This window comes from Pinus tabuliformis, chromosome 4_2 (assembly GCF_031772625.1).
Source record: "Pinus tabuliformis cultivar Carrire ecotype Pingquan chromosome 4_2, CPIR1, whole genome shotgun sequence".
In the NCBI taxonomy this organism is placed as follows: domain Eukaryota; kingdom Viridiplantae; phylum Streptophyta; class Pinopsida; order Pinales; family Pinaceae; genus Pinus; species Pinus tabuliformis.
This window is the reverse complement of record NC_142304.1, coordinates 925,420,495-925,431,218: the sequence shown is the minus strand read 5'-3', so window position 1 is coordinate 925,431,218 and position 10,724 is coordinate 925,420,495.

The following is a 10,724-nucleotide window of genomic DNA, read 5'->3' as shown; positions in this document are numbered from 1 at the left end:
GGGGATCAATAGGATCCATAGGTTTTTCAACATTGGGCATTGTTTCATCTTCCTTCTCATCCGGCGTCCTAGTGTCAACTTCTTTATCTTTCCTTAGAATAGGAAGATTGTCAACCTTGCTAAGAGCCATATATTCATCAAAAGTGACAACATAACTTATCTTGACTTCCCTTTGACCAGCCACATAGATTCTATAGGCCTTAGAATTTTTGCTGTAGCCCACAAAGATTCCTTTCTTTCTAGATGCACCCAATTTGCTTTGTTTCTCTATCGGCACATGAAAATATACAGGACTTCCAAAAATTCTAAAATGAGAGACATGAGGTTTCTTACCAGTGAATATTTCTTCGGGAGTCTTAGAATCCAATGTTTGATGAGGGCATCGATTTTGAACATATACGTGGTGTTCGTAGCTTCGACCCATAGAAACTTCGGAAGCCTTTGATCATGGAGCATGGCACGAACGAATTCCACAATCGTATGTTTCTTCCTTTTAGCCACACCATTCTGCTCAAGAGTGTATGGTGTTGTGGTCTCCCTCTTAATACCAGCTTCTTTGCAAAAGTCATGAAACTCATTGGATTCATACTCAATCCTATTATAGTCCTTAATATCTTGATTTTCTTCTCGGTTTGATTTTCGATCAAGGCTTTGAAGTGACGGAACCAGGTGAACACTTCATCCTTCTTTTTCAAGAAGTATATCCAAGTCTTGCGAGAATAATCATCTGTAAAAGTGAGATAATATAGATATCCTCCCAAAGAGTTTACGGGCATCATACCAAATATGTCGGAGTGGACCAACTGCAATATATCTGTAGGCTTGCTATGGCTTGAGGGGAATGGTCCCCTTTTAAGCTTTCCTTCGGCACATCCCGGACATACACCTTCATGCTCTACTTTGAACTTAGGCATCCCTGTCACCATCTGTCTCACATCAGGTAGAGCCTTATAATGAAGGCTGGAAAACCTCCGTTGCCATAGTTCAGACTGAAGAGATGTGTCACAAGACATGACCCCCAACAGACTTCCTCCAACTTGATATAAAGAGTCAACTCGGAACACAAGAGTAAAAACATTTTTAAAATTCTTCTTCCAGACACGTACCTTGCCATCGATGAAGGCCACCTTGTAGCCTTTGTCTTCCATTGCTGAAATGGACACCAGGTTCTTCTTGAAATCAAGTACATATAAGACTTCTTGCAAGTGGATTGTGTTGCCCTCATTTAATTGAAGGGTAACATTCCCTACACCCTTTACGGGATAGGTGGTATTGTCTCAAAGGATAATCTCCAAGTTTGTCTCCTCTATCAAATTAGAGAGAGCTTCCTTGTTACTAGTGAAATGCCTTGAAGCACCACTATCAATAAGCCAATTTCCCAACGAATCCAGAGGAGAGGTAGTGGAGATGGCCGATATAAAATAATACTCATTTTGCTTATTGTTAACAACATTTGATTCATACTTGGAGTTCCTTGCTTTCTTGGAGGGTTGAACATTGCCTTGATTTCCTACATTCCTCTTTCCTTTGCCATTGAACCTGCCATTCCTTTGATTGTTGTTGGAGTTGCCCCTGGAGTGATTGTAATCATCATCATGTGAGGTGTCCTTTCTATTTGGACACTCCTTCGCATAGTGGCCAAATTTATTGCAAACAAAGCATCTTGCTTTCCTTCCAACCTTTGATCTGGATTTTCCTTTGAAATGACCTTTAGAACCAGAATTATTTCTCCTTTTTGCATGAGAGGAGAAAGCAATGGGGTTGCCTTTATTTGAAGACATTTCTTGTTCCACCATCCTTGTCTCTTCTTGGATACATCTTGACATTAGTTCTTCAAACCCTGGAATTCGATCATTATTGTGAAGAGTGGTTCTAAATACATATCATTTAGATGGGAGCCCTTCAAGGGTAGTGATAGTTAGTTCCCGGTCAGGAATGACTTCTCTAATCGATAGAAGATCATTCTTGATCTCAGTGATCTTTAAGAAGTAGGATTTAATATCCTCGTCCTTGCCCTTCTTAATATCCTTCAACTTATTTTTGAGGAACAAAACTTGATTTGCATCACTAACTTTAAACACGCTTATCAATCTGTCATAGATCTCCTTGGAGGTGTTTATCTCGGAAATGCAGGCCACCAAACGCTCGTCAATTGAATCTCGAATAATATTCTTCACTTTGAATTCACCCTTAATGTACTTGTTCTTTGTAGCCGCTAGTGCATTTGATGGAGGCTCCAGAATTTTACCCCTCACATAGTCCAAAACTTGCTCTTCCAATGTTAGACCAAGAGACATCTTCCATCCATGATAGTCAGACTTTTCACAGAGCTTGTCTTCGAATGGGAAGTGGGATGAGGAACCCATGAAGCCTTTTGTCCTTTCCTTTTGTCTTCGGTGATTTCTCTTTCACACTTGCTTGAGCTTTGTCTTCACCTCAAGTCTGATACCATGTTAAATTATGGTATGTTCTATGCTTAAGAGCAATTTACTTCAAATTTACTTAATAGCCCAATACCAATTTCTAGAATAGTAATCACATTAGTATGATAGTAAAATGCAGATAGAACATAAATATAACCAGTAGAAGACAAGCCAAGACAAGAGGACACAAGATGTGGCACCAGCCAGGGACAAACCCCAATGTGGAGAAACCCTTGATCAAATCTTCTTATATTCTTCAATAATTCAGCAGAGAGATAGAGTACAATTACACAATTATGAGATTTTATAACAACAATAATATAACCCTAACCAGCAAAGTCAAAGCTGGTCAAACAGGTTAGAAATGACCTCAAGTCAACCTCAGTCAACTCAGTCTCCAACAACAATGATAGGTAGTCCAAACTAGTCCAAGAAAGATGGTCAAACAACAGTCAATGCAGGGGTAGGTCTGCGGTCAACCCTCAATTGTCAACACTGGTCAAATTCGTGATCAAAACAGGTTGATGCTTACTGTCGAGAATTGCGGTTTGCTTGGAAGAGGCTCCCCACACTAATCTGCTATCAAAGATACCCTCACGCTGGTCAACGCTATTGAAACAGTCCACCTGCACCTCGGTCAACCCAAGTCAACACCGCTGAAACAATCCTGCGTCCTCCTTCCCATGTGTGAGAGACCTGCGCCTCCTATGCATACCCAATTAGAATAGGAGAGAGAAGAAATGAGATGATGAGATGAGTGGTATAATGCGACAAGGTCTCCTCGTTTTATATTGCACATTGAGGATAAACTGGGGGTGAGAAACATTGTTTTTCTTGCTTGCCGACCTTGACAAATTGTCAAGAATACAAATAAATTCATATCTCCATGAATACATGTCGAAATCGGATGATCGTTAGATCAATCCTACACCTCTCGAATCCAAGAAAAATATCAGCTGCCATAAATAAGGTGACCCATGTGGAGTTTGGCCCTAGTTTCCAATTTTAACAAAAGCTCATGTATTTGCTTCTAAGTGAGCAATAAAACATTTGTGTTCAACAATGTTATCCTAATGTATCACAGTAAGATTTAATTTTAGTATAGCAGTAGTTGCATCCAATTCCATAGTAGTAGAGTGAGTTTTTTCAATACAAATTTTCAAAAAAGCTTTGCTTTCATATGTGTGATTCAATGCTTTCTTCTTGTCGGCAATTTGTGCAGATGCGCTACAACTGCAAGGAGAAGATGAAAATGAGTACAACTTGAGGCAAAAAATTCAAAAAAACATTGTTTTGATCTGTGTGCATTACAATGACTTTTTCTTGTATGCAATTTGTGCAGATCTGGTGGAGCTGAAAGGAGGAGAAAATTTAGTACAAAATAATTATTTTGGGGAAGAGAATTTAAATCATATATATGTGCTTTGTAGCTGAAACATGAACAATACCTGGATTTTCTTGTGTTGCCATTGTTGTGAACATGTTGAAGTTCATTGTCTTCATTGATCATAAATGTACCATGAATTTAGAAATCTCGTAGCATTGTAAATGTTTGCTTGCTTTTTCTGAACATAATTTTCAAAAGACATTTGTACTAGCTTGGGAACTAGTACTTGGATTTTCTTGTGTTGCCATTGTTGTGAACATGTTGAAGTTCATTGTCTTCATTGATCATAAATGTACCATGAATTTAGAAATCTCGTAGCATGTAAATGGTTGCTTTCTTTTTCTGAACATAATTTTCAAAAGACATTTGTACTAGCTTGGGAACTAGTTGTTTTAAGAGTAATTTGTTTCTAATGCAACACTATAAACTAGTATTGTTGGTAGACTTTATGATGCAGTTAAGAGTGTGAATAGAAAAACAAGCATTTTTGTTTGCATTTCAGACATTCAATCATTGTGTCCTCTATTATTGTAGAGGATGATATTGGTGAATTGCATTCAACACAAAGAGGTTCAAAGCCTGTGCAGAGTATAGTTGCCAATGTTCCTTATATTTGTTCAAAAGGAGATTATTTTGTATTTGGATTCAGCCAGAAAAACACAACAGATAAAACATTTTTAAAGTCATTGACTTCTCATAAATATCAAGAAGGAGAAAAACTGTTAAATTATGGTATGTTCTATGCTTAAGAGCAATTTACTTCAAATTTACTTAATAGCTCAATATCAATTTTCAGAATAGCAATCACATTAGCATGATAGTAAAATGCATATAGAAAATAAATATAACTAGTAGAAGACAAGCCAAGACAAGAGGACACAAGATGTGGCACCAGCTAGAGACAAACTCCAATATGGGGAAACCCTTTATCAAATATTCTTATATTCTTCAATAATTTAGCAGAGACATAGAGGTAGTACAATTACACAATTCTGAGAGTTTATAATAGCAGCAATATAACCCTAACCAACAAAGTCAAAGTTGGTCAAACAGGGCAGAAATGACCTCAAGTCAACCTCAGTGAACTAGGCCTCCAACAACAATGATAGGCAGCCCAAAACAGTCCAAGAAAGATGGTCAAATGATAGTCAATGCAGGTGCACGTCTGCGGTCACTCAACAGTGAATGTTGGTCAAATATGTGGTCAAAACAGAGCAATGCTTACTGTCTAGAACTATGGCTTTCTTGGAAGAGGCTCCCCACACTAATCTGCACTCAAAGATACCCTCACGCTAGTCAACGCTGCTGAAACAATCCACTCGCACCTTGGTGAACTCAAGTTAACACTGCTGAAATAGTCTTGCATCCTCCTTCCCACACGTGAGAAACTTGCTCCTCCTACACATACCCAATCAAGCTAGGAGAAAGAAGAAATGAGATGATGAGATGAGTGGTATAATGCCACAAGATATCCTTTTATATGCCACGTTGAGGATAAACTCGGGGTGAGAAACACTATTTTGCTTGCTGGGCAACCTTGACAAATGGTCAAGAATACAAATAAATTCATATCTCCATGAATACATGTCGGAATCAGATGATCGTTAGATCAATTCTGCACCTTTTGATGAGAGGAATCCAAGAAAAATATCAACGTCCATAAATAAGGTGACCCATATGAAGTTTGGACCTAGTTGCGAATTTTAACACTCCTCTGAACTAGGGAGAATTCCATCTGCTTGTCGGTACTATCTCTGCCATCAATGCACTCCTTTGCTATGCTCTACCGAGCTATGAAGAAGAAGAAGTGATCGAGAATGTATCATACCATCCTCTACTGACTGGAAGTCAGTCCCAGATAAAAGAGAGTAACTAATAGCACTCTCACTGACCTGAAGTCAGTCCCAATGAAGAGAGTGTGTCATACCACTCTTACTGATCCGAAATCAGTTCCAAATAAAGAGAGTGTCTCATACCACCCTTACTGACCTGAAGTCGGTTCCAATTGATACCAGATCAATATCATCCTAGCATAGGGAGTACAGTGGTTACATGATGCGTCCGTCGGTACTACTAGGGTCCCTATCCTCATTTCCCTACTCATTGGCCAGATGAGAGGTACTTCCCATGGGTCCTAGCCTGCATGGGTAGGATTGTCTCAGTAGGAAAAGGATGAACCACTCTTCCTACCTACATGTCACCACGGGGTATCATAGAGGAACGTTGAACCACTCACCTTGTACATAGCAAATTGCTAGGGGAATGCTAGACCACTCACCCTATGGCTGCTCATCGCTCCAAGAAGTACCCCAAGCCCCCCAGAGCTCCCAGATCTCAATGTATGCACCACACAGGACCCTCATAAGAGGGTATCTCCACGACTCCTAATCGTTCTCGGAAAATTAGGAATTTGAGCTTTCCCAAGGGCATCGTCAGAATGTCGACGACCTGTTCATCAGTCCCAATATGATGGATCCTTATTGCTCCTCGTTGTACCATATCCCAAATAAAGTGGTCCCTGATATTGATGTGCTTGGAGTGATCATGAAATACTGGATTCTCTGATAAATGAATCCCACTCTGGTTGTTGTAGAGGATCACGGTAGTATCCAGTGTATGTCCAAACAACTCACTAAAGAGCTTCCTCAACTAGACTGATTCATAGGAGGCCATGCTCGCAACAATGTATTTGGCCTCAGCGGTGCTCAAAGCCAACGACTTTTTCTTCTTGCTCATCCAGGATATCGAAGCAGAACCCAAAGAGAAACAACACCCTAAAGTGCTCATTCGGTCCACCACACTGCCTGCCCAATCAACATCGGAATATCCATGCAGCGTCTGTTGGCATTATGATGCATGCGTTGTACTTGATGACACCCCCACTTGTAGTAGAACAACTCACTTGTATATGGTAACTAAATGAATCTATGTAACTAGATGAATCTACAGGAGAGATATCAGATGTGACAGAATGCATGGTAGTTGTGTTTACAGATGTGACAAAATGCATGGAATTTCAAATAAGTAATATGGCAAATTAGAGTGTAACAGGTCTATTAAGAGGTAACAGGGCATTGGTACAGAATAACAGGAAGATGGAACTAAGGTCTTCTGATTAGAATAAAGAAGGTGAAGGAAAAGGTTGATGAAGAGTAGTTTAAGAAGTATACGCTAGTTCACCTTGTCCAAGTAGCGTATACATGTGGATTAACAGAATAAAATGAGCGTATACGTATACACGCACTTTCACAAAAGGAAAAGCGCGTACATGTTGGAAAACCAAGGTTTTGGTTCGAGGTATTTAGACCAAGGTATTTTGGTCCAAGGTATTTGGTTTGAGGTATTGACCCTAGGTCTTTGGTCCAAGGTATTGGTCCTAAGTGGTTTTGGTCCAAGGTATTGAGAAAGGCCTAAAACTATATAAGGAGGAGAAGATCATTAGGCCAAGTGTGCAAGTAATGAATATCTTATGAAGAGTGAAATCAAAAACAAATATTCATGTTATATGGGTTATGGTGCTTTGCTTGATTTGAACTAAGGATGAACCTTATTGGTTGATGGGGGATGAGATCTAGTGATGGATCAGGATCATGAGACCTAAAATGAATTATTATTATATGGTTTAATCATTGATAGTCTAGATTTGAATGCTAACACATGATTTACGCTGTAAATATTCTGATCTGGGTATGTTTGAAGTCCGGAGGTGCATCAAAGTTATGAAGTAAGTATTTGCAGATCTGTATGCCGGTTCGCTTTGGTGAAGGTGAGTATATATGCTGGTTCGACTCTTCCAAGTAGCATATGCAAAAGAAAAGCTTGATGTTTAGGGATGACTGATCTATCAGATCAATACTGTTGTTTGTCAATGAAGTCTTCTTAGATCTGAAAAGTAAAACTGAATCCATAAAGAGTTTGTCTCGTTGATTAATTGATTGAGAAAGAAGGGTGATCCTTGTTGCTATCTATTTAGAACTCTGTAATATGACAGTAGATCTTCAGAATGTCACTGATTGGTATAGTTTGTGGTTCAAAGGTTTTATGATTCAGTATCTTTAGAGGTATACGCAGGTTGGGCAAAAGGAAGTAGCGTATACACACATGTTTGCTTCATTAAAGAAGCGTATACATTCTGACACATGCCTTTTGAGGTTACAGTTAGTTCTGGTTGTTGAATGAAACAATATTAACAGGGTCAATAGCACCGTAAACTATGTTGCATGAAATCTATAGGAATCTGACGTTTCGGGCCATACTTGTACCTGAAACTCCAAAACTCAGCTGAAACTCGACCATCATGTAATCATCTATGAGAGTTAATACAGACTTGGTTTTCCTTCTAAATTGTCATCTATGGCTCTTATTCCCTTTTTACTTGCAAGATAACGTGTTACTCACTTATTTATAACTTTTTTTCATATATATACACATATATGAGGTTTTAGTTGGCGTTTTGTATGACGTTTCTAAACGTACCTGTTTCAGAAACTCCAGAATGTTTCAGCGTTTTGTGCAACTTAGACCATAAATATTGGTAACCTGTGCTCGAGTGAGGTCCTCGTCCAAGAAAATCCTGTTGGGAAGAGAAAACAACTTCCACGTAGCCCTGAGGGCGCGGAGTCGATCAGATGCAGTCCAGAACCAAGGAAGAGAGTGGAGTTGTAGCCCAGCTAGGCTCTGTCTAGAGCTATATCGAGGAGGCTAAGGGTATCCTAAAGGAACCTAGACCCCACTATCATAAGATCCGAAGAGGGATGAGGTAAGGGGAGACCGCTCACCTTGAGATTCAATTCTCTTGTCTGTCTGGTGCATTCTTCCACAAGTTTTTCTTGCACCACCTCCTCAACTACTGCAAGAGGGGTAGGAGTTTTAGTTTTATCTTCCCCTCGAACCACATGTGCCCAAGAATTGATGTGTGTCTTAGTTTCTTGTTTGAAGGTGGCCTGTTGGGATTGTATTTCTTCCTGCTTTCTTTTAAGGTTGATAATTTTTGCATGCAACGCATCATTTGGAGGATGGAGAAATTCCTGCTCTTTGCTTTCATGTAATATCTTCTTAAGGGATAAATTATCCCATTCCACCTCTGAAACTCTGGCAGAGAGGAGTGTATTTCTGAACGGAGCATGTTGTTTTCAGTTTCAAGAAATTCCATTTTCTACAACATTTGATTTACTTGGCCTGTCCAAAATGGGAAATCTGACTCCACGGCTATATCAGTCGAGCTGTAAGTTGACCCCTGACTAGTGTTTTCATGGACCCCAGTTTCAAGTTGTAACAATTGACCCTCGGCCATTATTATTGCGGGTTCAATCGAAGCTGGGGGCTCTGACAAGATTTCAAAGATTTGATTGACGTCCATGTCTAAGTCCATTAGAGGTCCTGTAACAAGCTCGTCATTTATCTATCTTTGCACTTGTGTAACTGTTGGGTCACCTTTGGTTCTAAACAAATCAAAATGATAGACCGTGACCAATTACGAGATTTGCAAACCACAACCAACGTGAGGTAGACAAAGGGAATTGAAGTTGGTCTTTCCTTCCTGCCTTCCTGCCGCAATAGTGCCTAGGGGCAGTGGCCTCGAAATCAAACCTTGATCAATGAATTTCAAAGTCGTGAAAGAGCGTCGATGCCTATCCTTGCCTTTCCTTCGTCTTCATAACAAAACCAACATATGCATGCAGAAGGAATCAAAGAAATCACGACAAAAATAGACCATCAAAGAGAGAGAATTGATGATTACACCCTGCAAATTTCAGAGAGGAGAGTGATGAACTAAAATCTAATGCCAAGTCGCACCTTTCACTATTGAAAGCAATGAAATCATTAAAAATACAAAACAAGAAACAAAATAACGATGATAGTGTGCTAACAGAGGAAACATACAATTTCCAAGACATGAACCAAGGAAGGAGACATCTTTTTTCCAAGCAGAGAAGATGTTGCAGAAATCCGACCTGAACAATGTTCGCAACGGGAATTGTTTGGATGCATAGATGATAGGTCTAGATACAGAGATGAGATGTTACCTCTTCCACAGAGAAAGTCGACCTTAATAGTGTCTACCCCGTAAACTTTTTCTTGTCAGGTCAAAATCACAAAACCCAACCAATACAGAGATCGCCTGCAGAACATGGTTTCAATGTGCCCTTAAATGCTAGATTTATATCACCTAAACATAGGGCAAAAAATATTTACTGTGCTATTGACCCATTAATGTGCGGGGTTGTATATGCCCATCATTGGATTTAAGCAAGTACATTATCCAGCGGTGGGCATATACAGCCCCGCGCATTAATGGTTCAATAGCACCGTAAATAGTGGTTTCCCAGAAAAACACACATTTTTGTGTACATTGGACATCATATCGTTTTTTGACCAAACCCAAAGAAAACAATCACATGGAAAGCAAATGCATTATTCCTACATAATTTCAGTTATGTTTTACTCTACAGATAGGTATTATAAGACTTGGCGACATCGTCCTGCCTTTTTTCTGAAGAATACACATCCCTCTAAATCCCTCGGGTTTGATGTACAATGACAATATTTCTAATTGATGATCATTGGGGTTGTAGTTTAGGGGTTGAGACAGGGTATCACCACATAAATCTCGGCAAAAAATATTTACTGTGCTATTTACACATCAATGCACAGGGTTGTATATGCCCATCATTCGATTTAAGCAAGTACATTATCTAGTGGTGGGCATATACAACCCCTGCACATTAATGGGTTTGTTAAGTTTAGATAACAATGGTATGTTCTATGCTTAACACAATTTACTTCAATGTTCCTTTAACAACCCAATGAAAATTTCCAATTATTTCCAGTAGCAATCACATTACCTTAATCACATTCATAGTAAATGCAAATAGAACATAAAAACCTATGCAAAAAACAAGTCAAGACAAGAG